This window comes from Acomys russatus, chromosome 3 (genome assembly GCF_903995435.1).
Source record: "Acomys russatus chromosome 3, mAcoRus1.1, whole genome shotgun sequence".
Lineage (NCBI taxonomy): Eukaryota > Metazoa > Chordata > Mammalia > Rodentia > Muridae > Acomys > Acomys russatus.
The window spans coordinates 19,799,981-19,821,219 of NC_067139.1; the positions used below are offsets into that span (position 1 = coordinate 19,799,981).

General features: G+C 40.6%; 1 protein-coding gene across 9 annotated transcripts in view; it reads left to right on the top strand.

Annotated features, from left to right (window-relative positions):
* Fars2 (phenylalanyl-tRNA synthetase 2, mitochondrial) overlaps positions 1-21,239 on the top strand; it is a 406,536-nt gene that overhangs the window by 38,136 nt on the left and 347,161 nt on the right. For 3 of the 9 annotated variants that reach the window (XM_051170083.1, XM_051170062.1, XM_051170077.1), the window contains one exon: positions 14,452-14,577. The exons of 3 other annotated variants lie outside the window; for them this stretch is intronic. The gene's annotated coding sequence lies outside the window, so the exon portion shown is untranslated. Of the gene's footprint in view, positions 1-6,345; positions 6,616-14,451; positions 14,578-21,239 lie in introns of those variants that run through there. 3 more of the 9 variants (XM_051170078.1, XM_051170076.1, XM_051170080.1) reach the window with 3 other exon arrangements.

Below are 21,239 nucleotides of genomic sequence, written 5' to 3' on the forward strand. Positions count from 1 at the left end.
TTAAGAAAGCCAAAATGATATAATTCTCATGATAAACTCGACATGAGAAATAGAGACGTGAGATGGAAATGGGAGGAACTTTAAAAAACTTAAGTAGTAGTTTTGAAAAGCTACACGAAAGGAAGAGGTTTAAGAATATTTATAGAATTAGTCCAGTTCTGCATAAGTTGAGCTGCATAATCAGTGCAATTTCGATTAAAAACAATAGGATTTTAATGCTATTTTTTGTGGGGAGAGATTTAAAAGAGTGGTACAGGAATCAGTTGTGAGAACAATTGCCAGAGAATTTAAAAATAGTTAAGTTCTGGGGGCAGCCAGGGTTACTGGGTGAAACTCCAGTAATCTAGCCATGGAACTGAGTCACTTAAACTCTTGCTACAGAAGAAGAAACAGAAAAACATATCTATGGAATAAAATATTGTTCAGAAATATACCTGAAATGGACTGGAATTAAATTATGACACTAGTTTTCAAATCAATACCAGAAAAACATTATTTCCCCCAACATAAGTGTTGAGGGGACAGTAGTAAAAAAGGGCATTATATCTAGTTCTTCCTTTATAGCCAGGCGAATGCCAGAGAAATAAAAGACTTAAGCATAAAATCATAAAATTTAAAACTTGTGTAAAAAATTTAGCTGGGTTTATTCATAAGTTCATTGCTGCAAAGACCTTCCACCAAGCAGAATATGACCCACTGTTGTAAAGTAATCATTCATAAGCTTATATGATATTTAAGTTTAATTAAGAAGAATCTCCAACTGTTCTGAAATGTTTATTCACAAATTGACAATTATAGCATACACAACAATGGAAGAGCTGCTAGTATCAATTAAATAATTTATGAAAAGTACTAGTGAAAAAGATGTCAAATAGATTACACTTATAGTTTTATGAAAAGTACAGATGCTTGACTCATTTCTCCCTGTCCCCCTCTCTGCTCCTGCATCTACCCTGCTTCATGCCCTGACCTCACCGGGGCTGGACCTCAGCACACAGGCTCCAGGCTGCTTAGTGCACAGTTATGCAGGGGGACAGGGGCAGTGGGAAGCTTCCTACCTGCTCATGAGAGTTTGGCAAATCTACCTCTCACGTAAACATGCAAGGCACGAACAGAGGGTTTTTTCTTTTTCCAATTTTAAATGACATTCACCACTTTTTTTTGAATGTGTGTAAGTGTTAGGACTCAGCAAACCCATATGGAATGAGTGAGTGGAAATATTTTCTTTGTAAGGACTCTTTCCTGAGAGGAGCAGAGTGTGGTTTTTTCCCCAGCAGTCTTTACCTGTTTCCCTTCGTCTTTCCTTAGGGAGGTTTGTTGAAACAGTCCTGGCAACACTTAGCACACGACACATATTGGCGAGCCTAGATGTGCCGCTAGACTCTGGATTCCAAGGCTGGCTGATAGTAAGTCATGAAACGAAAGGGATTGACAAGATGGCTTTCTTCCACTCTGCCAAGATAGGTCCAGGAAACTGTTCGAGAAAAAATGATAAGAAATGACAAAAATGAAGAAGGAACAGTCTGGTTTGGTGTGTGGGTGCGTGCATGCGTGTGTGTGTGTGTGTGAAGCAGGCCACTGACTGACAGGGTCTCTCTGTTTTTGGTGGAGATAAACCTAGGCCTTACTCTTGTCTGGCATGTGCTCTGTTGCTGACCTTTGCTCCTGCTGACAGATGAACTGAGTGTGAGATTACAGGGCTTTCTCTTCATTTTGTGCACTAGAACATAATCACTCAACTTTAATGTTGTTTTGTCAAAAATTCCCACAAAATGATCTTTATACCCAGCCACTGTGCTGTTGAGATATCAGCTGTATTTATCTTGGAATATATAAAACTGTTCTAACCTATAGACTTGCCTCATTTTTGACCGCTTTAATTAGCTAAGAAAGTTGTGTACCTGTTTTTAATCATGAGCATAGAGTGTGGGTCAGAACAGTTGAAAGGATGGAAGGAATGGTTCTTGTTTGGGTTTGACCTTGGTGACATTGAGGTAGAAGTAGTTCCCCAGCTTGGTTTGTTTTACAGTCACACTGCACTTCTGATTCCTGTGACATATCCATGTGATCCTATGTGAATGTGCTCGTTATGGATGTGGTTTGGGTTGAAATTTAGCTCAACTAGCTATCCTTACATTACCCTTTGAATGGTCATGGGTTTTATGATACAAACATTCATCTACAGACAAAATTTAGGAGCATAAAGCTCTTTGACTTGTAATGAACTTGCCATATATTTACAGTGTTTAATACATGAAGGTAACTTTTAAATAAGCAAATAACTTGGGACCATCTTCTGGAAGCAATTCAAATTATGAATAAAGCCTCAGTTTTTTGAATGTGCTCTTAATTCAGAAGTATGGCAGCTTCATCATATATTCATTTATCCCCAGAAATTAAAGCATAGCATTTTCAATGAGAATTTCCTCTGGGCTTTGCTTACTATTAATCCATAATAAGTCTTGTAACTTATATTTGTGTGACATATTCTGTGTTTCAGAAGACTTTTTTTTTCAGAGATTCTCATTTTAAGTTTTATGACAATTCTGAGACGTCAACTGGGAATTGCCTTTATTATCCGAGGCCTTATTGTTTGATATTTGGAGACAATATTGCCAACCTCAAAAAGATATTTTAACAATGGTGCAGAATATTAGAGTAAGACAGCATAGAAAGCAAGGGAATATCAAAGATTCAAGGATGTAGCTTGTCTCTGTAGCTGTGGGGGATGTGTTCATTGAGGAGGATTTTGAAAAATAGGGTTATTTGCAGGATGTGCTAGAAAATGCGGGCTGTCTATTCTTGCCCTCTGTTCTGTGTTCTTGTTCCCTAAAGAATGATCTCTCAGGTTTTCAAGGCCATGGTTCCAAATATAAATTTCAAGAGGTCCAGCTGGGGTTAAACAAACAAACAAACAAACAAACTAGTGTGGCCACTGTGTGCAAAAAACACTGCAGCAACTACTGGAGATCCAGTGCCGAATAGCAGATCCGGCCCCTTGTTTAGGCTCCCAACTGCCAATCAAGTACTGATTCCATAGCAGTCTGGGCCTTTGTGAGGGGTGCCATTGGATGAGCAGCCTGGACACCATGTGTTCAGTGTTCTATTAGGACAGTGTACGTTACCAGAAAGTGCATGACTGTGACAAGTGACTAGGTTTGAGGATTCTGGAAAGGGTGTATCTGACTATTTAAAATTTTGTGGGAAGCAAAGCAGGCTAATCCTGTTATGGCTTGAATTTGAAATGTCTCCACAGGCTCCTGTTGTGTGTGTTCTCCCCTGAGAACATTATTTTGTAAAGCTCTGGAGTCTTTAGGGAGTGGGGCCTATCTGGGAATCAGGTCAATACAGATAGGCCTTTAGAGTTTTCACGTGGCCTCTCTTCCTGGTTTGTAGTGATGTGAACAGCCCCTGCCTCTGTGGCTGTGAATTAAGCTACTGTAGCTGACCATCCCCACCAGGTGAACTGAAACCCTCTGACGCTGTGAGCTGCAAATAAATTGTTTTCTCATTTGTGTCAGATATTGTGGTCTCAACAATGTGAATGTAATTTTTACATCTCAAAATAAGCTTCAATGTTTTCTGTACAGATGACAGTGTTCTCAAATGTCACCCGTGTTGTAGTTACAATGTCCCTTGCTGCTGGGCGTCCTTTAATCCCAGGACTTGGGAGGCAGAGGCAGGCAGATCGCTGTGAGTTCGAGGCCAGCCTGGTTTGCAAGCTGAATCCAGGACAGCCATGGCTACACAGAGAGACCCTGGCTCAAAAAAAAAAAAAAAAAAAAAAAAAAAAAATCCCTCATCTACAGGTTGGGATCTGCTACAGTCTTTCAACAGGAGACTGCTATCAGATAGATCTGGCTTTCTTGATCTTCCTCAATGATTTCTGGTTCAATTCCTTACTCTTTACTTATCCATGACCACTAATTGGATAAAGTGCGCACAGAGTCACATTTTATCATTTTAGCTGAATCACAAGACACACTCACAGCTCTTATAGCACAGACCTGCGTGAATTTCTGTTTACTGTGCTGATAACTTCAATGATTTTCCTGTGGCCAGACATTTTGTTTTCCTTCTTAGAAACTTAGTGTTTGAGAATTTCCTCTATGAATATGCATTAATGTTTTGATCAGTGCTCCCCTCCACCCGCTACCGTCTAGCTCCTCCTGCACCTCTTCCTCCTCCTCATAGCTTCAAGGGCTCTTTTTTAAAAAGTCACTGAGGCTACACGGTGCTGCCAGTAATATTCTCATTCATCTCCCTTCTCTTTTTGTTTTTGTTTTTTGTTTTTTCCTGAGAGGGTTTTTTTTTTTTTTGTGTAGCCCTGGTTGTCCTAGAACTCTATTTGTAGACTAGGATGGCCTTGAACTCATATAGACCCACCTGTAGTGGATGCACACATGTTCTTGTTTTGATCCCAAGTGTGAGATTGGCAATGGACTTGTGAGAGAACAGGTGATGTTTATCCACTAGAAGACGAACCACCTTGTGTGGGAGCTTGGTTTTTGCCAACTGAAACACATCTTATTACAGACTGTGAAAAACACACACACACACACACACACACACACACACATACACACGTGCGCGCGTGCGCGCCCAATACAGGAGGCAGGGCTTTTTGGTCTTGGTATTGTTTGGCTGTTCATGACTCCACTTTGAGATGCTCCTAGAACAACCCGCTCCAGAGAAGGCTTCAGGGCTCAAGGTTCTAGCTGTTCCAGGCTCTCGCAGCAACTTTGGTGAAATTGCTGGTCTGCTGAAATCCTGCCAGCTACGCCAGGGGAATCACTTCCAGGAACTGAGCCCCAAAAGGTCTACTTCTGGATTGGAAGGGAGGTATAAACATTAAAGAACATCAGATAAAGTAGGTTTGGAAAAGGTAGAAGCCTACGCCCACCTGCTTCTGTCTCCCAAGTGCTGGGAGTGATGGCATGGGCCACCATGCCTGGCACCAGGAATTTTTTTTTAAGAGCTCTTTAGTAAGTGGTATTGAGCTGATCTGGGAGGTAGATTTGTGCAAGCTTAATGGAGGAGTGCAATTTCAGAAGGAGGGGATAGTCAAGGCACAACCCCTTAAAGGAGAGAACATGAGGACATGTTGGGAAAAGGAGGAAAGGGCTTGGTTGGTGTGGGTTTGGTGGTGGGAATGGTAGTGTGTGAATTTAGATAAGCAAGCAGTGGTGGGCGAATAGCTCACAAAGCTTTTAAAGGGGAGTTAAGAGGGCAACGCGATGCTTGTCTCTTTTCTCTGGGCATCTCTAGCTAATTGGTTTGGAGTGCACCTGGGACATGGGGTAGTATAAGAGCTTCCCATATTTTACTGTGTAACAATATGTGGGACTCTTTGAGCCAATTTTAAGGAATCTTATATATTATATTAAGGTATTGGAGTTTATTTATGGAGCCAAAGAATCCCTGGGACATTTTTGCTAGCATATTTTTGTAGCAGGAAGATTTTGTAGCAGGTTAGAGAAGCTAAGTACTCTTCCATGGGTTCTAGGAGTGAGCATTGGGCCAAGAAGGCATGGAGCACCAATAGCTTTGTGTGCAGTATTCTTTGTGAATTAATTTCCCCCTAGTTTCCCTATATCTTTTTTCTGCTAGAGCTGAACATGGTTCTCAGGTACAAATTCTGCCCTGGAGATGTTGAAGAAACATGTGCAGAGTATGGGAACACTGCTGCAGAGAGTTGTTAGCCTGAGGGGTAGCACACTTGTAAGTTTCAGTAGACACACAGTGTCTGATGTTACTGCTAAGGAAGAGTCTGGTCCAGATCTACTGGTAAGCCTGGTGGTTGGCAGGGTGGCTTCCTGATGCCCTGCCTCATGTAAGTGTGACTGGAGAATACGTGTGTGATGATGTCTTCATGTTTGTACACTACACTTACTTACACTTAACTTGCTTGGCTACAACAGCTCTCTTCTCTGTCTAAGTGGTTTGTAATGAATGTTAATATGAACTGCCTAAGTAGTTGATATTTTATTGTTTGGAAAGGTTAGGAACTATGTAATATGTTACAAAAGTATTTTCCAAGAAACATTTTTATGAGAAGCTTCCTGATATTTGTGCATGGTGTTACAGCTGGAAAGATTAAATGAAACATAATACTGTCCTTAAGGATCAAAGGTGTGAGTTGTCATGTTCCTGATTATTAATTCAACACCTAGAACTAATAAAATACTGGGAAATGCTTGTTTGATTTATTTAATGATGGAGATAAGTATATCACTAGGGCACTTAACTCACTGCGCTCTGGGCAGAGAGCTTGTCTCAATTTATTCCAGATGCTTAAGTTACAGAAATGCATTTCTCACTGTTGGGAAGTCCACGATCAAAGCATGTGGTATAGGTGACTCATGAGGGTTCATTTCTCTTCGATGACACCTGCTTATTTGTTTCTTCACATTCTGGAACAGGCAAGTTGGGTCTTTGCTTCTCACATGGAGACTGGTCCCTTTTATGATGTTTTGCCCCATGCCCTAGTCACTTTCTAAAGGTCTGTTTAATGCTATCTGTCATGTTAGGCATTTGGATTTCAGCCTGACACAACAACAGGAAGTAGCCAAGTCATCTCAGAGTCATCTATCCAGAATCATCTCACTCACATAGGTAATCCGCTGGGCACTAGCCCTAGGGATGACCAGGTCCCACAGAGTAGTTGGTGAGGGAGCAGTGAGTCAGGCGTGGGAGTCTGGGGAGTCTTGCAGCCCTACTGACGGGCAGTCAGAGTACTTCTTTATTTTTATAGACCTCCGTAGGTAGGGCTAGATTCATGTTGTTCCAAAACAGATCATATCGTTTTTGTCTCTGGACATGTGTTTTAACTTCCTCTTGGTCATAAGTTTAGTCATCATTGATAAACTGTGGTAGAAGTGAGTTATCTATTACAATCATTTTTCACTCATCAACCCCACAACTCAACTATTAAGAATCCAGAGTCATATTTTGCCAAAGTGTAGCAGCCCATTCTCAGGATGGTGCTCTTGCGGTTTCAAGGACACTAGGCAGAAAGAAGTCTCCAAACCAGCCTGCATAGATTGACATGTTCCAAGCAGTGTCTTACCAACTCTAATGGTCAAAGCTGCTGCAGTTTTTATTCTATTTCTGCCATAATACACTGCTTATATCTTTGTAGAATTGTTTATATGTCTAATCTTGCTTTTATTTTATTTTTTTGTTCCTTGGTCATACAACATCACAATGGTCCTGTACAAGCTAACTTTTGTAGAAAAGGGAAGGGGTTAATACTTTGTTCTTTTATCATTTATCCACACTATTCTTTACCCATCAGTATAAGCTCCTGTGTAGGGCAGAGATAACTCCAGGCAGTATAACTTTGTTGCAGTATCTTTTCCTCAAGGGGCATACCATATGTGGTCCCCAATCTTATATACCATGTAATTGCCTGAGCACATAGTAGGAAGAGGCAGCAGATCATCTAGCTGCCTCTTCCCACCAAATCTTGTTTACCTTTTAAAGTTTACTTTGTTCTGATTATCTTGTTCCTGAGTAAGTGCAGGGGCAGATGGTCCAAGACTAATTTAGAGCCAGACTCTCATAAGGAGATCTTTGACATCTGCATGTGAGTCACAACCTCAAGAGCACAAGAAAAACCTTCAAGTAGGGCCAGATATGGACATCTCCCTAAAAGTGGAGGGGTAACAAGCTATGGGCTTTCCTTGGGAAGCTTAGAAGTAGTACTTCTGGGGGAAGGCATAAATGGTTCATAAGGCATTTCTATTCAGTCCAGTATTTCCAAGTTGTACAAATATTGAAAGTCCCCCAATCATGTAACACATGGAACTCAAGACCAAAAGTGAAAAATAGCATGAATTGTTGGGATCATGTGACTCCGCTTTGCTGGATCTTTGTCAAGCAGCTGTGCTGGCTTTATGACTTTCAGTGTTTCCCCATTAGATATGGCTGTGCTAGTTACCAGTGAGTTAGGGTCACTTAGACATCAAGAGAATAAAAAATAGAATGGCTTTCTTCTGCTTCCACACAACCTGTTTCTGAATCCCACATACAAGGGGGTCTTATACCCAGTTTCTCTCCTTTTACTATGTTCATATATCCCAGGCTTGATTACAGTGAGCTAATTGACTAACGCTCAGAGACTTAAAATCTAGTTTGTTTCTCTGTTCTTGTATTGTTTATAGGTGGAGTCTTTGTAGTGTATCCTTGGGTAGAGGTAGGACTGTGGGAAGTGCGGATAGGTTGTTCATGTTTGTCTTTTTTTGATGCAGCACTTGGTCAGGAAGTGTTTCTTGTGTGAGGTGAAGAGTGGTCAAGTAGCTAAGGTTTTGTAGTATGCTATGGTGCCTCTACTTCCTCCACACTTGTTCATATCTTTCACATTTATTTAGCTCATCCTCTCAAGTGACTTCCATAGCCATGTAGAAAGCCATTAGCTAATTGCCTAGGTTAGGACCTGTCTGCTGTCTCTAATGTGAAATCTCGGTGGCATGCTGACCTTTAGCTTCCATCTCCCCTGCAGATGTGTATTTGAGGGGAAGTCAAATGGCTTTCTGTAGAGGATGGAACACACACTTCTTTGTCACCTGCCTCCTGAAATTGTCATGTTGAGACATATGCCATCTTGCAGCAAGAAGGAGGTTGCCAGCAAACACTGGCAAACATCTGCCTCCTTGTACTGTCTGTGTCCCTCACAGGTTCCGACTGAAAATTTGAGCATTGTGTGGAAAACAAACCCTTTAAAGTTTTGCCTTTTACTTAAGAGTGTTAGAACATTGCAGGATTGCTACATAGGTCTGGAGCACTATAGTCACCTTTGGATATTCACCATCTTCCTGGCTGGCAGCTCTGGTGGCCATTTTTCAAATTGGTTTCCTGTTTCTTTCTTTCTTTCTTTCTTTCTTTCTTTCTTTCTTTCTATCTATCTTTCTTTCTTTCTGTCCCCCCCCCCCGCCCTCCTCCTCTTCCTCTTCCTTCTTCTTTTGTTTTTTGAGACAGGGTCTCTCTGTGTTAGCCTTGGCTGTCCTAAACTTGCTTTGTAGACCAGGCTGGCCTCGAACTCACAGTGATCTGCCTGCCTCTGCCTCCCAAGTGCTGGGATTAAAGGCGTGTGTGAAAATGGGTTTCTTTTTCAAATGCAAAAGTGAAAGGAACTGCTGGCGTGCCCTGTTTCCAAGCTCCCCCCCCCCCCCCCGCCACCCCGTCCATCCAGCCTGTGTTGAATAGCCAGGGATGCTTAATTAACTGCTCCCTAGTCCTGAGTGCAGTACTGTAGTACCCTGCACTCCGCCATCAGTACCTGTGGGCCTGGCAGGGCCTCTGCTGCAGAGCCCACCTGGGTGCTCACCTGAATGGAGTCCCTTTCAGCAGAGTGTGGCCTCCATGTCATATTAATCTCTCCTACCACTTAGCCACAGCAGAGCAGGAGCTGGGCACAGATTCTTCCTGTAGCTCAGGCAACAGAGTCCTCAGCAGGTGTCAGTGTCTGTTTACATACTGGACACAAACAAAATGTCCCCTTGCTTATGGAGATGCCATCTATTTCATGAACACTGTTAGAGAATAATTGTTAAGTACTGGGATGAAGAGTAAAAGCTAGATCACCAGCGTTTGCAGTATTGTAGGCGACATGATGGACAAATTACTAAGAAAACAATCAGTATCTTAGAACAGGGAATCAAAAAAGTACTAAAATATAATAAGAGCATGAATATATTTTAATGTCCTCATGAATGAATGTGGAAGCATGTACTTTTAATCACCAGACTAGCAGAAATGGGGGAAAAACCTCATAAGCGCCATGCTTGTGCAGAACTGGAAAGTAGCTTTTCTGTGTTACTGGTGGTCAGTCCTTGTGTAAAGTTGTTTGGCAGTACATGGTGACAATTTGAAATACACATCTTTCTGTGTGACAGTTCCCTACTTCCTACCTGACCCTGTCATACAGGTCACATCCCACAGGAGGCTGCTCCATATTGTTTAGTTCAGCACCATTTGTTTTGCTGGATTGTGGAATGTGTGTTCTGCACTCCTTTCCTGTGGTGTGTATCTCTCTGCAGTTGGGGATCTGGTGTAGCTTTGGATACAAGAAAACATCATCTTATTACGTCTATTATGTGACTCTGCAAATGAAGCCTAACCCAGGTGGCTGCTATGACAATTCTGCATATCATTATACAGGAGAATGGTGTGTGTGTGTGTGTGTGTGTGTGTGTGTGTGTGTGTGTATGTGTGTGTGTCTGTGTCTGTCTGTCTCCCACTCTGAATCTCTTCAACAGGAGTGGGCTGGATGGGCCTGGAGCTCCTCCACCTCCTCACTGTCCACCATCTTTGTTAAAGCTCCAGTTCCCAGGGCAGCAGGCTTGACCCTCCCCTTTTTAAAATTTTGAGGGTAGACCCCAAAAGGTCTTCAGAGAGGAGCAAGATTGGCTCTCTGGTATTTTCTGTTACCTCCTACAGTTATGCTTAACAGGCAGGTGAGGGTACATAATGGTTGTGTGGTCGATCACCCCTTTTTCGCTGGCAACATTTACAGTTCACATGGATTTTTCTGTCTTCTTGTGATGACTTCATATTTTCTCCAATCCATTCAAGTGGTTAGTGCAGTTATCCCCAGTTTTCAGCCCAACTCTGCATTAGTGGACCTACCTATTAATTGGCAACTCATACCTTTAATGGTTATCACAGACATTAATTATTGAGTTGATTTGAAAAAATCCTAACTGTGGTAAATCAGGTTAGACTGTTCATATATGCAGCTGGCAGTAGCTGCTCCTTAGCCATAGTAACTTATGTTGGCATGATATCTTAATTACCAAACAGAACGTGAAACCTCTATAAAAGTATTAGTCAAGTGCCCTTTAAAAATGAAAGATGAAAAATATTAACTGTTTTTTTTTACCTTACTAATTTTTTTTTTTGGAGAAAAGAGTTAATTCAGCAAAGAGATATGCAGGCATAAATTCCCTGAACTTGGTAATTGGTGAACTCTCCCTCTGCATCATCCATTTTGCCATCTCTTTTAAAAGTTACAGCATCTCTAAATGCGTATTTGATCTTTTGGAAGCTGTCCTAAAACTTCTGTGTGTGTGCAGACATGTATGTACAGTATGCCTTTCATAGACCTACTCACTTTAACAAACCATTTCAAACAACCTACACATTTTCAGTAGAGTGTCAGCATTTTAGTGCTTTTAGATCATCAGCTGGCTCTGTCCTCACTGCTGTATAGCCATAGGATGCCACCAATGCAAATTCTTAATTTAGAATGATGCTAAGTGGTGTGTTAGGAATTTGTTTAAAAATTAAATTTTAACACTCAAAGAAAGAATAAGCAGGCTACCCAGATGAGACTTGATAGCCTATGACCATGCAGTGGGGGAGGAGGCCCACCTTGGTCTTAGACCTAGGGGAGGGGAATAGGGTGAAAGCTGGAGGGAGGGAGGAACAGGAGGGTACAAGTGATGGGATAACAATTGAGTTGTAATCTGAATAAATTAATAAAATTAAAATAAAAAACTAAATTTGAGGATGTATGGCTTTCCATGTGTATTTTTATGCACATATGAAGCACATGTAGAGGAGACAGTGCAAGCTTATCATTTTATTTTGAGTTTTATTTCCATACATTGAGTTATATATGAGATTGTGAGATTAATTTATTATGTAGCCTTAGCTGGCCTTGGCCTCACTTTGCAGATAGGATGACCTCAATTTCATAGATATCTCCCTGAATCCTCCTCCCAAATGCAAATGCATTCACCATTATTCCTGACAAGATGAATATGTATTTTTAAGTATAAAATCATTCAAAGTCTGTAGATGTAGCCCTGGAAGATAATACATGTGAAGAGTTTCTACAGTCCTAGTAGCTAGTGATATTCAGAAAGTGGCTGTGGTTATGGTGGTAATAATGACTGATGACACGACTTTACCCTAAACATAACCTAAAGTCAGGAACTGTGACTTTCATCTTGCATATTATGCTAGCCTCAAGTAGGAGACAATTAATAGTTCTTGTGCATGAATTTCTTTCTTTCTTTTTTCTTTCTTTCTTCTCTGTAATATTTTCTTATTCCTCTTAAATTAAAGTAATTATAAATTATTTAATACAAAGGAAACTAGTCAGAAAAGTTATACTACCAAGAAGTTTTAAAAAATCATGTAGCAACATTGGGAGTCTTCACAGGCGAATCCTGTTTTTCTCTGGTTTTGAGGAACCTTGGTCAGTTGGTCAATGCTGTCTGTGCCTTGTGTTTGTTAGCGCTATCTGAAAAAGGGAAGCATTGTGTGTGTGTGTGTGTGTGTGTGTGTGTGTGTGTATAATTCAGATTAGGGTCTGATCCTGCCTTTTGATGATTTCTGTCGTGATCTGATGGCTTATGTGAAGCTAGTGGAAGGGAGTTTATTTTATCATGCCCATCATCATCTGCTGACATGTCACCTTGAGAGCGGAGGTTGCCTAGACACACGTACTCATGCCCTGCCGAGCTGTAGTTCTGAGTTCCTATTCCAAGCTCAGGAATTTCTATTGCTTTCAGTGGTTAGTTTATTGCAAAGGCCTTACCTGCTTCACTGTGTCTTTCTCTGATCCTTAGTGATCAGAGACAGCTTAGGCCTGACTGAGACACACATGCTCCCCTGAGACCTGGCAGTAAGAAGCAATTTCAGTGCCATGAGAAGAACCACAGTTAACATGATACAAGTACTTTATGTTTCTCCTTCGATGTTGGAAGACTTCTGCATGGATGAACTGTATCTATAATGCTATTAATAGATGTGTTTTTATTCTTTCTGTCTTATACTTATGTACTGATGTTATATTTGACCAGTGTTGACATCTGTAATTAGTTTAATTAAATGCACAGATGTCACTTAGAAAAAAACTATTGAGTGCTTATTTTGGACAAACATTCTCAGTTTAAAATTAACATGTGTTTGAGCAACTACTAATTGGTTATAATGTAAACTATTGTCACTTCTGTTAGGTGAAACCAAATTATATTGAGTTGTTCAGCATGTGAAAATTTTTGTAGAAGTTGTGTAAGCAATAGTGAAACAGCTTATAATACCTAGCAAAGGAAAGTGAAAAACAGCTAATATTTTTTTCTGCCGCACAATCACTTTTATTGTAGTCATATTATACAGTAAATGTTACAGATAGCAGATACTCACCTTTATTTTTTATTTTTCTTCTTCTGAGCACTTATTTGGCTTTTTGTAAAGAAGGGAGAGATAAGAATAGATTTTATTGTTGGGGTTTGTTGATCTCAGAGGTGCTGGCTCTGTTTCCTTGATGCCTTTCTGGAGACTGGAAGAAGCGGAGAATTTCTTCAGTTCTGAGCTCTTATTGGACCTCATAGAACCACTGCAGAGTTGAGGATAGCTGATTTCAGTTCAACTGCTTTCCCCCTTAACAATTTTAGTCTTACTTATGCAATACTGTCTTTGGGGGGGGTGGCGGTTAAAATAAACCCAATGCTAAGATTGCTTTTTTGTTATGAACACTAAGAATAGACAGTAATCTTAGCTCTAAGTATATTGTTCAGGGTTATAAAATACAGAGAAAATGAAGGCTCTTCCTCTGAAAGAGCAAGGACATTACCGTCTTACCATTTTAAAGTCTCAAGGCCCTTTTTATTCTCCAGTAGCTAGAAATTGTGGGTGTTGTGAAGAGTCGTTACAGTGGCAGCCATCGTTTGGTATATACAGAGAGCACAAGAGAACAGAGAGGGAAATGAGCCCTTTTCATAGATCTGACAAACACGCAGCAGAGACAGCTGATGGGAGGGGTGCTTATTTTTGGCCTAAGTTTTTGTCCAGGATGGTGGAGAAGGTGTGGCAGGATGGTGGAGAAGGTGTGGCAGGATGGTAGAGAAGGTGTGGCAGGAAGCAGAATTCTTTATGTGCTGCAAGAATGTGATGCAGACTCTAGGTGACAATAGAGGACAATATGTATCTTTCAACGTGCACCCTTGGTGACCTCCTTCTACCAGCCGGACTACGTGTCGGAAAGGTATGAAAATCTCCCAAAATAGCACCATTAGCTAAGAACCAAGAGTTCACACACAGGTGCTTGTGGGTGACATTTCATACCCAAACCACTAAAGGCCCCATTGATTCTTATATATTTACTTACCTTGTTCAGTTTTTAAGTTTGCAGTGACTGTATTCTCTTACCTGGCTTTACCTTTTAGCATATAGAATATCAGTTCTTTTGGCCTGGAGATAACGTAACCTGTTAGCTAGAACATCAAAAGTGTGTGTGTGTGTGTGTGTGTGTGTGTGTGTGTGTGTGTGTGTGTGTGTGAGATTGGAAACCTTGGTAGATTCAGCTTTTAGTATTCAAAGCATTTAGCATGAATAGGAAGCCATTTATTCAGCATTATTTATTGACCGTATAGTCTGTTATTGTATAATAATTAACACAAGATTAGCAGCTTTACATGGTACCTTCTTACTGTTCCATAGTTTCTGCAGATGTCCTGTCACAGCTCACTGGGTTTACTCTTCAGGATGTTGCAAGGCTGAAGTTGCAGTGCCATTTGGGCCATGTTCTCACTCAGAACTTGGATCCTCACTCAAACTCAAATCAAGGTAGGCAGAATTCAAGTTCGTTGGGGATCTGTAACTTCTGCACCATTAACTGTGTTTGGCTAAAAGTAGCTTCTAGGGCTGGTGATGTAACTCAGTTGGTAGAGTGTCTGTCCAGCATGCATAAAACCCTGGGTTTAAATCATAAAACTCTGGAGACTCACCTGTAATCTTAATATTGCAAAATTAGAAACAGGAGGGCCAGGAATTCAAGCTCATTCTTTGCTGCATAGTAAAATCCAGGCCAGCCTAGGCTATATGAGACTCACAAAACCAATAGCCTTCCTTCCCACTCAGGAGTCACAAGCCTGTGTCATACCCAGCAGGAGCTAGCTTTGCAAAGAAAATATAAGCCACGTCGTAGCAAGAATGCTGATTTTGGGTCCTTTTCCTACTAGCATATGCTGTTCTCTTTTTCCACTTATAACGCAGCCCTGGAAAAATATAACTCAAATTTAATATACAGAAGTTAGACACATGAGTTATTTATTCCTAAAGAACAAAAACAGTGTAACATTTCTAGTTGTAAATATAAATTTTTATGTTCAAGACTTCAGTACAAATGGATTTTATAAACATAAAAATGTGCTAAGTAGAAACTTGGACAATTTTGCAAACTAGTTATTTTGTAGTTCAAATCCTGCTTCTGTCAGCAGGAATACTGGCTCTAAACACTGAAATAATTGTCAGTGCATTTTTAAGTAAGGGTTCACTGGTGAGAGTATTATAAAGGGTAGTATAGGAATGCATGAAGTAGAGTTTGGCATTGTCCTGCCTTCTTTTTCTTGTAGAACCCTGGCTACTCTCTCCTGATAGATGAGTTTGTAGTTTGAGCCACAGTTATTGGAATGCTACAGTGCTGGTTTTTGGCTTTGTATTATAGTGGTGTTTTCTGAGGCCCCTTCTATTCACTCAATGATTGGGCTGTCTTTATTTTCTTTAGTCTCTTTTTTGGTACTCAGGATATGTGCACCCTTGCCATCCAACCCCTCTTAGCACACTGAGTTTATCAGCTTACATCCTTTGTCCACTTGGCTATTGGTGAGAGCATTCACACACTTTGTTATATTTACCTTTGCCTCAGATTTTGTTCTTGTTGGTATCAGCACATTTTTATAATTCAACTATGTTTTAACCAACTAATGTAAATGTGTCACACTCAAGTCATTGTGCAAATTAACGTTGCTTGACAATGTGGAGCCCTTGATGGTTGTGCTTCACTGGGGTGATGTGGCAGGATGTGTTTCTTGATCAACTAAGGCAGGGGAGGTCCCGTTTAGCCTGTGAAGGTGGTTTGAAGGTTACCATTGAGTGCTTGGAAGTGTTTCCTGCATGGAGTCTGGCTGTACAGTTAGAATGCTGCAGCAGCTTGCATTCTAAACTAAATCAAATCTGTTTTTCTCATCCTATTCTGTTTTATAGATGACAAGACTTGTTGTTAGATCTTTTTTTGTTTGTTTGTTTGAGGTAGGGTCTCATGTAGGCCACATGACTTCAAACCCACTATGCAGCCAAACATGGCCTTGAACTCCTGATTGTCCAATCTGCATCTTCCAAGTATTATTAGAGGTGTATATGACTGTGCCTGTCTGCCTTAGAATCTTTTGTTTTTTAATTGTTTGAAAATTTCTAATTCTTATGTAGTATATTTTAATGAAGCCCACCCCTTTTCTTCCTCTCCAGTTTCTCTTATATAATTTCTTCCACTTTTTTCTCTCAGCTTCATCTTAAGTGTTTTTTTTTTTGAGAATTTTAAATAATTTATTTTGATCACATTTAGCCTCAACCTAGTCCTTTAACTTCTCCTTGGTTTCCCTCACCCCCTATTTCATGTCCTCCTTAAAAATACTAATTTAATAGTTCCTCAACTTCCATTTGTGCTGTCCATATTATTTCTGGGTGTAGGATTACCTATTAAGGTGTGGTTGACCTACACTTCTGTTTACCACAGTGCATGAAGTCTTAGCTAGAGAAATAAAATAAGCGAGATGCCCATAGGAAAAAGAGGAAGCCAGGTATCATTATTCGCAGACGTTGTGATTCTATATAGAAACTATACAAAATCTGCACCAGAAAATAGACACCGTGAGTTCATGTGAGCAGTGCCTGGCTAGGTCCAGAGAATACTGTTTGCTACAGCCTTTCACTACCTCTGGCTCTTACAGTCTTTCCTTGTGCTCTTCCATGATGACCCCTGAGCCTTAGTGGGAAAAGGGGTCGAGCTGCGAAATGCTTGTCTCATTTAGAGTGGTCACTATATATTATTCTCTGCCTCTTGACCAGTTGTGTTTCCATGTTAGTTACCATCTACTGTAAAGAGAAGCTTCTCTGATGAGGGTTGATGGATTATTCTTTGGGTATAAAGATAAGAACTTCGGGAGAAGTTTATTACTATGTCTGCTTAGCAGAGTACTAGTACAGATCCACCTGTAGGACCTGTCACTCAGACAACATGGGTTTTTGGCCAATTTCATAGTAGCAGCCATGAGTTGTGTCTAGTAGAGAGAGCCTTAAGTCTAAGGAGTGGTTGGATACTCCCATAATATTTGTTCTTGTGTTGCTCACTGAGTTCACTAATGGGCAAGACTGTTGATGATTTTTCTTACTGGGTAGCACACATAGCACCTTCCAGCACTATGAAAGCTAGGAGGGATGAAGATTCCTCTTGGTGTTAGTTCTTTGAAGGTCCTGTAGAGTTCTTCACTGAAGCTATCTGGCCCAGGGGCTTTTTTAAACTACTGCTTCTAGCCACATTGGTGGTACACACCTTTAATCCCAGCACTAGGGAGGCAGAACAGGTGGATCTCAAGACCAGTCTGGTCTACAGATTGAGTTCCAAGATAGTCAGGGATACACAGAGAAACCCTGTCTTGAAAAACCAAACCAAACCAAAAAAATTACTGCTTTTAACTCTTTTTGCTTCTGGGTGAACTCACTCATTATGATAATTTCTAGTTCAATCCATTTGTCCACAAATTTATACTCACTTATATCGAGACACTAGTCCAAGGGGCACATCCCATGAAAAACTTTACTTACCAGGAAAGTGGGTCAGAGGAGAGGACATCCTATTGAGACTTTAGGTGAGAAAAGCCTGGGAGAATGAGGAAATAGGAGGGTCCTGGAAACCTACAAGAGGAACTTTATGACAGGCAGATCTGGGTCCTGGGGTCCTCCTCAAACTATGGCACCAGCCAAGGAAAATATAGGCAGTAAACTTTGAATCCCTATCTAGACTAGCCGATGGACAGGACATTCTCCACCGCTGAGTGGAGAAGGAGATCTGACTTTTACACAAACTCTGGTGCCCCATCTCTGACCACGTCCCCTGGATGGGGAGGCATGGTGGCACTCAGAGGAAGGAAAGCAAGTTACCAAGAAGAGCATATATGGGGGGGGGGAGGTCCCCCTCAGTCACAGACATAGGGAAGGGGAGTAGGGGTGAAGCGGGAGGGAGGGAGGAATGGGAGGATACAAGGGATGGGCTAACAATTGAGATGTAATATGAATAAATTAATAAAAAAAATTAAAAGAAAAAAATTACTGCTTTTATTGTTATAGGCTTGTTGGGTCTGTTTAATGTACTTCATCTTGTTTTAACATTGTTAGGTCATCTATATCTAGAAATTAATCTTCTCTTAGATTTTTTAGTTAAGTAGATTATAAAATTTTAAAGTATATCCTTAAGATTTTTGAATTTTCTCAGTGTCTATTGTGGTGTCTCCTTTTTATCTCTTGTTAATTTGGGTTATTTTTCTTTTTCTATTGGTTATTTTGCCTAAAGTTTTGTCAATCTTGTGAATCTTTGCAAAAAACCGATCTTTGATTTTTTTTTTGTTTCTATTTTATTAATTTTTCAGCCCTGATATTTGATTCTTTCTTCCCAGCTACTGCTTTTGAGTTATGTTTTTCTAAACCATTCAGGTGTCTCTTTAATTTATTAATTTGAATCTCTCAAATATTTTGATGTAGGCACTTAATCCTATTAACTTTTTTAGGACTACTTTCATTGTGCCCCATAGATTTTGATATGTTTTGTTTTCATTTTAATTAAATTTTATGATTTTTAAAAAATCCTGTCTTCCTTGACCCAATAATCATTTAGTAGTATGTTGTTCAATTTCTATGTGTTTGTATACTTTCTTCAGTTCTTTTTGATGTTGATATTCAGCTTTATTATTATTTCAGTTTTCCTGTATTTGTTAGTAATTGCTTTGTATTCTAAATATGCTTGATTTTGGAGAAAATGAGCTGCTAATAAGGATTCAGTCTTTGAGTGGATATTCTATAGAGGCCTATTTGGTCCATTTGATTTATGGTGTCATTTAACTCCAGTATTTGTCTATTGGTGAGTGTGGGATATTGAAGTCATCCACTATCAATATATTGGGCAGTTTTATGTCCAGTATGGTTGGCTTTTTAGGGTGTTGGATACATTTGTGTTCAGTGTATGTATGGTGAGCACTGTGATAGGAGCCTCAGAGTGGATGTCTCATTTGATTAGTAACCTTCCTTATGTACATCATTGTACTGAAACTGAGCATAGTTCTCTTCAGTGTCATCTACACAAGGTGATTGTATTTGTCTCATTTCCCTCAGCCCAGTTCAGGTGAGGTGTGCAACTTGTTAGTGTTTTGACTTTCTCCTACCTGGAAAAACTGAGAGAAACTTTCAGTAGAGTAAAAGTTATGACATGTTATAGTTCCTGTGAAGGGAAACTGAAAGATTAAAAAGCAGAATCATAGTAAAATATTCTTCAAGCTGCACAACATCGTGAAACCTGTGGATGCCCAGGGAGGTGGGTGGCTCAAGTGCAGCAGGGCCTCTGGGGGTTGGAAGGGCAAGCCTTCCTGGGAGCTGTTGTCACATGGACCTATCTGGGAGTGATCTGTGGGAGAAAGGCCATTCTATCTTGCAGATACTCATATCTCTGTGATTAGGTGTAAGTTTATACATTGAAAATTCAACAGTGAAATTACTCCAGGGGAGAACTTTGAACTCACAGCAGTCTTCCTGCCCCGCTTCCTGGGTGTTGTGATTATTAGTGTGAGTTACCTGGTATATGAATTGCATGGTTAGTGAGTCAGACAGTGCCGTAAATAATGCTATTACTTATTGTTTATTATACTTAGTCACTTCGTACTCATCAATTCTATTACCAGATCTTTTGCTGGTGGTGACTGTAAGAAAGCAGCTTCCTTGTGTGATGTTCATTCTTTGCTCTGTTATAGAGGTCAACATCTTATGGCAGGCTGCTCCTTTGATGTAGACAAATATCAAGGCGTGCTAGTATTACAGAGACTGTGAAGCTCGCTCTTCGGCAATGGGCTTGGGGTTCTGCTGCAGCTTGTGTCTCCACTCTGAAGTAGTAGGAAGGTGGAACATTTTAATTTCTGGTGTTTAGAGGCGAAGCTTTTGTAACCAGATGGAGATTAGACATGCTCATCAGGATGGAATCCCATTATTGAGTCCCAGTGGCTTCACAAGAAGTGTGTTTAGAAGAGGCATGTACTCCTGCCTCGTGTTACCCTACGACTTTCCCAATGAGAAGACTGGTAGCAGATTCGGACCTATCAAGCCTCTACGATTGTGAATCAAGTAACCTGTTAAGCCTCAGGTGTTTTGTTATAGCAAAGCAACTGGACTCACATACAGCTCAGTGGAGTGTGTTTGACTGGATGTTACCCCATTCTCAGGTAAATTAAATTGGCCTTGACCACAGAGTAAGATAACTAAACTAAAGCTGGAGCGCCTTGAAGCAGGGCCTTCCTCACCAGTTCTTTACACAGACCCGCACAATGAGGCCCATGTCCTCAGCGGAAAAGACAAGTGGCCATGGAGAGGAAGAAGTTCAGGTAGGTGGTGACTTGTGTGCTTGAGAGCAGCAGACAGCTAACTGCTGTGAAGTGGCTTAGGAGAGAGGCTTGAACTTTAAACGTGTTCCCTTTCTTTGTTCTCTTACTTTATCCTGCAATTTTCACATTATCTTAATTATCCCCACAGCTCATATTAGGTAATACTAAAGAATCTGAATTTCAAATAAATGTCAAAGTCAGAAAAAAAGCCTGTAATTTTTATAGGCAGTTAAAAAGAAAACGGACTTTCTGGATTTGAAGCATTTTGTCATGGGAAATGGAGACTCTGTCTCTGTCTCTGTCTGTCTGTCTCTCGCTCTGTCTCTCTCTGTTTCTCTCTGTGTCTCTCTCTGTATGTCTGTCTCTGTCTATGTCTCTGTCTCTCTCTCTGTCTCTCTCTGTCTCTCTCTGTATCTCTCTCTCCTTCTCTCCCTCTCATGCTTTGTCACCAAAATAACTGGAGAAATTTTGTTAAAAGACACCCTGGAGTACTGGGGGTGGTTGCATGGCTTGGTGGTGTGAAACAGTAGGCTCTAAACTAGCAGGGCCTTCAGCACTCAGGTACCTTGACTCTGATGTCTTGGAAGAGCAGCCATCTGGACCCAAATTTCCCATCTGTGAAGTAAGACAGGAAACTACATGTACTTGGTGGTTTATGTCTGTAACCCACCACTAGGAAGCCAAGAAAGGAAGATTACTCTGATTTTAAGGCTAGCCTGGGCTACAGAGTAAAAACTTACTTCTAACACTATGTATGTTATTCACATGTTCCTGTAAGAGGCATTTCTTACTTAGGCCCATGGTACATGT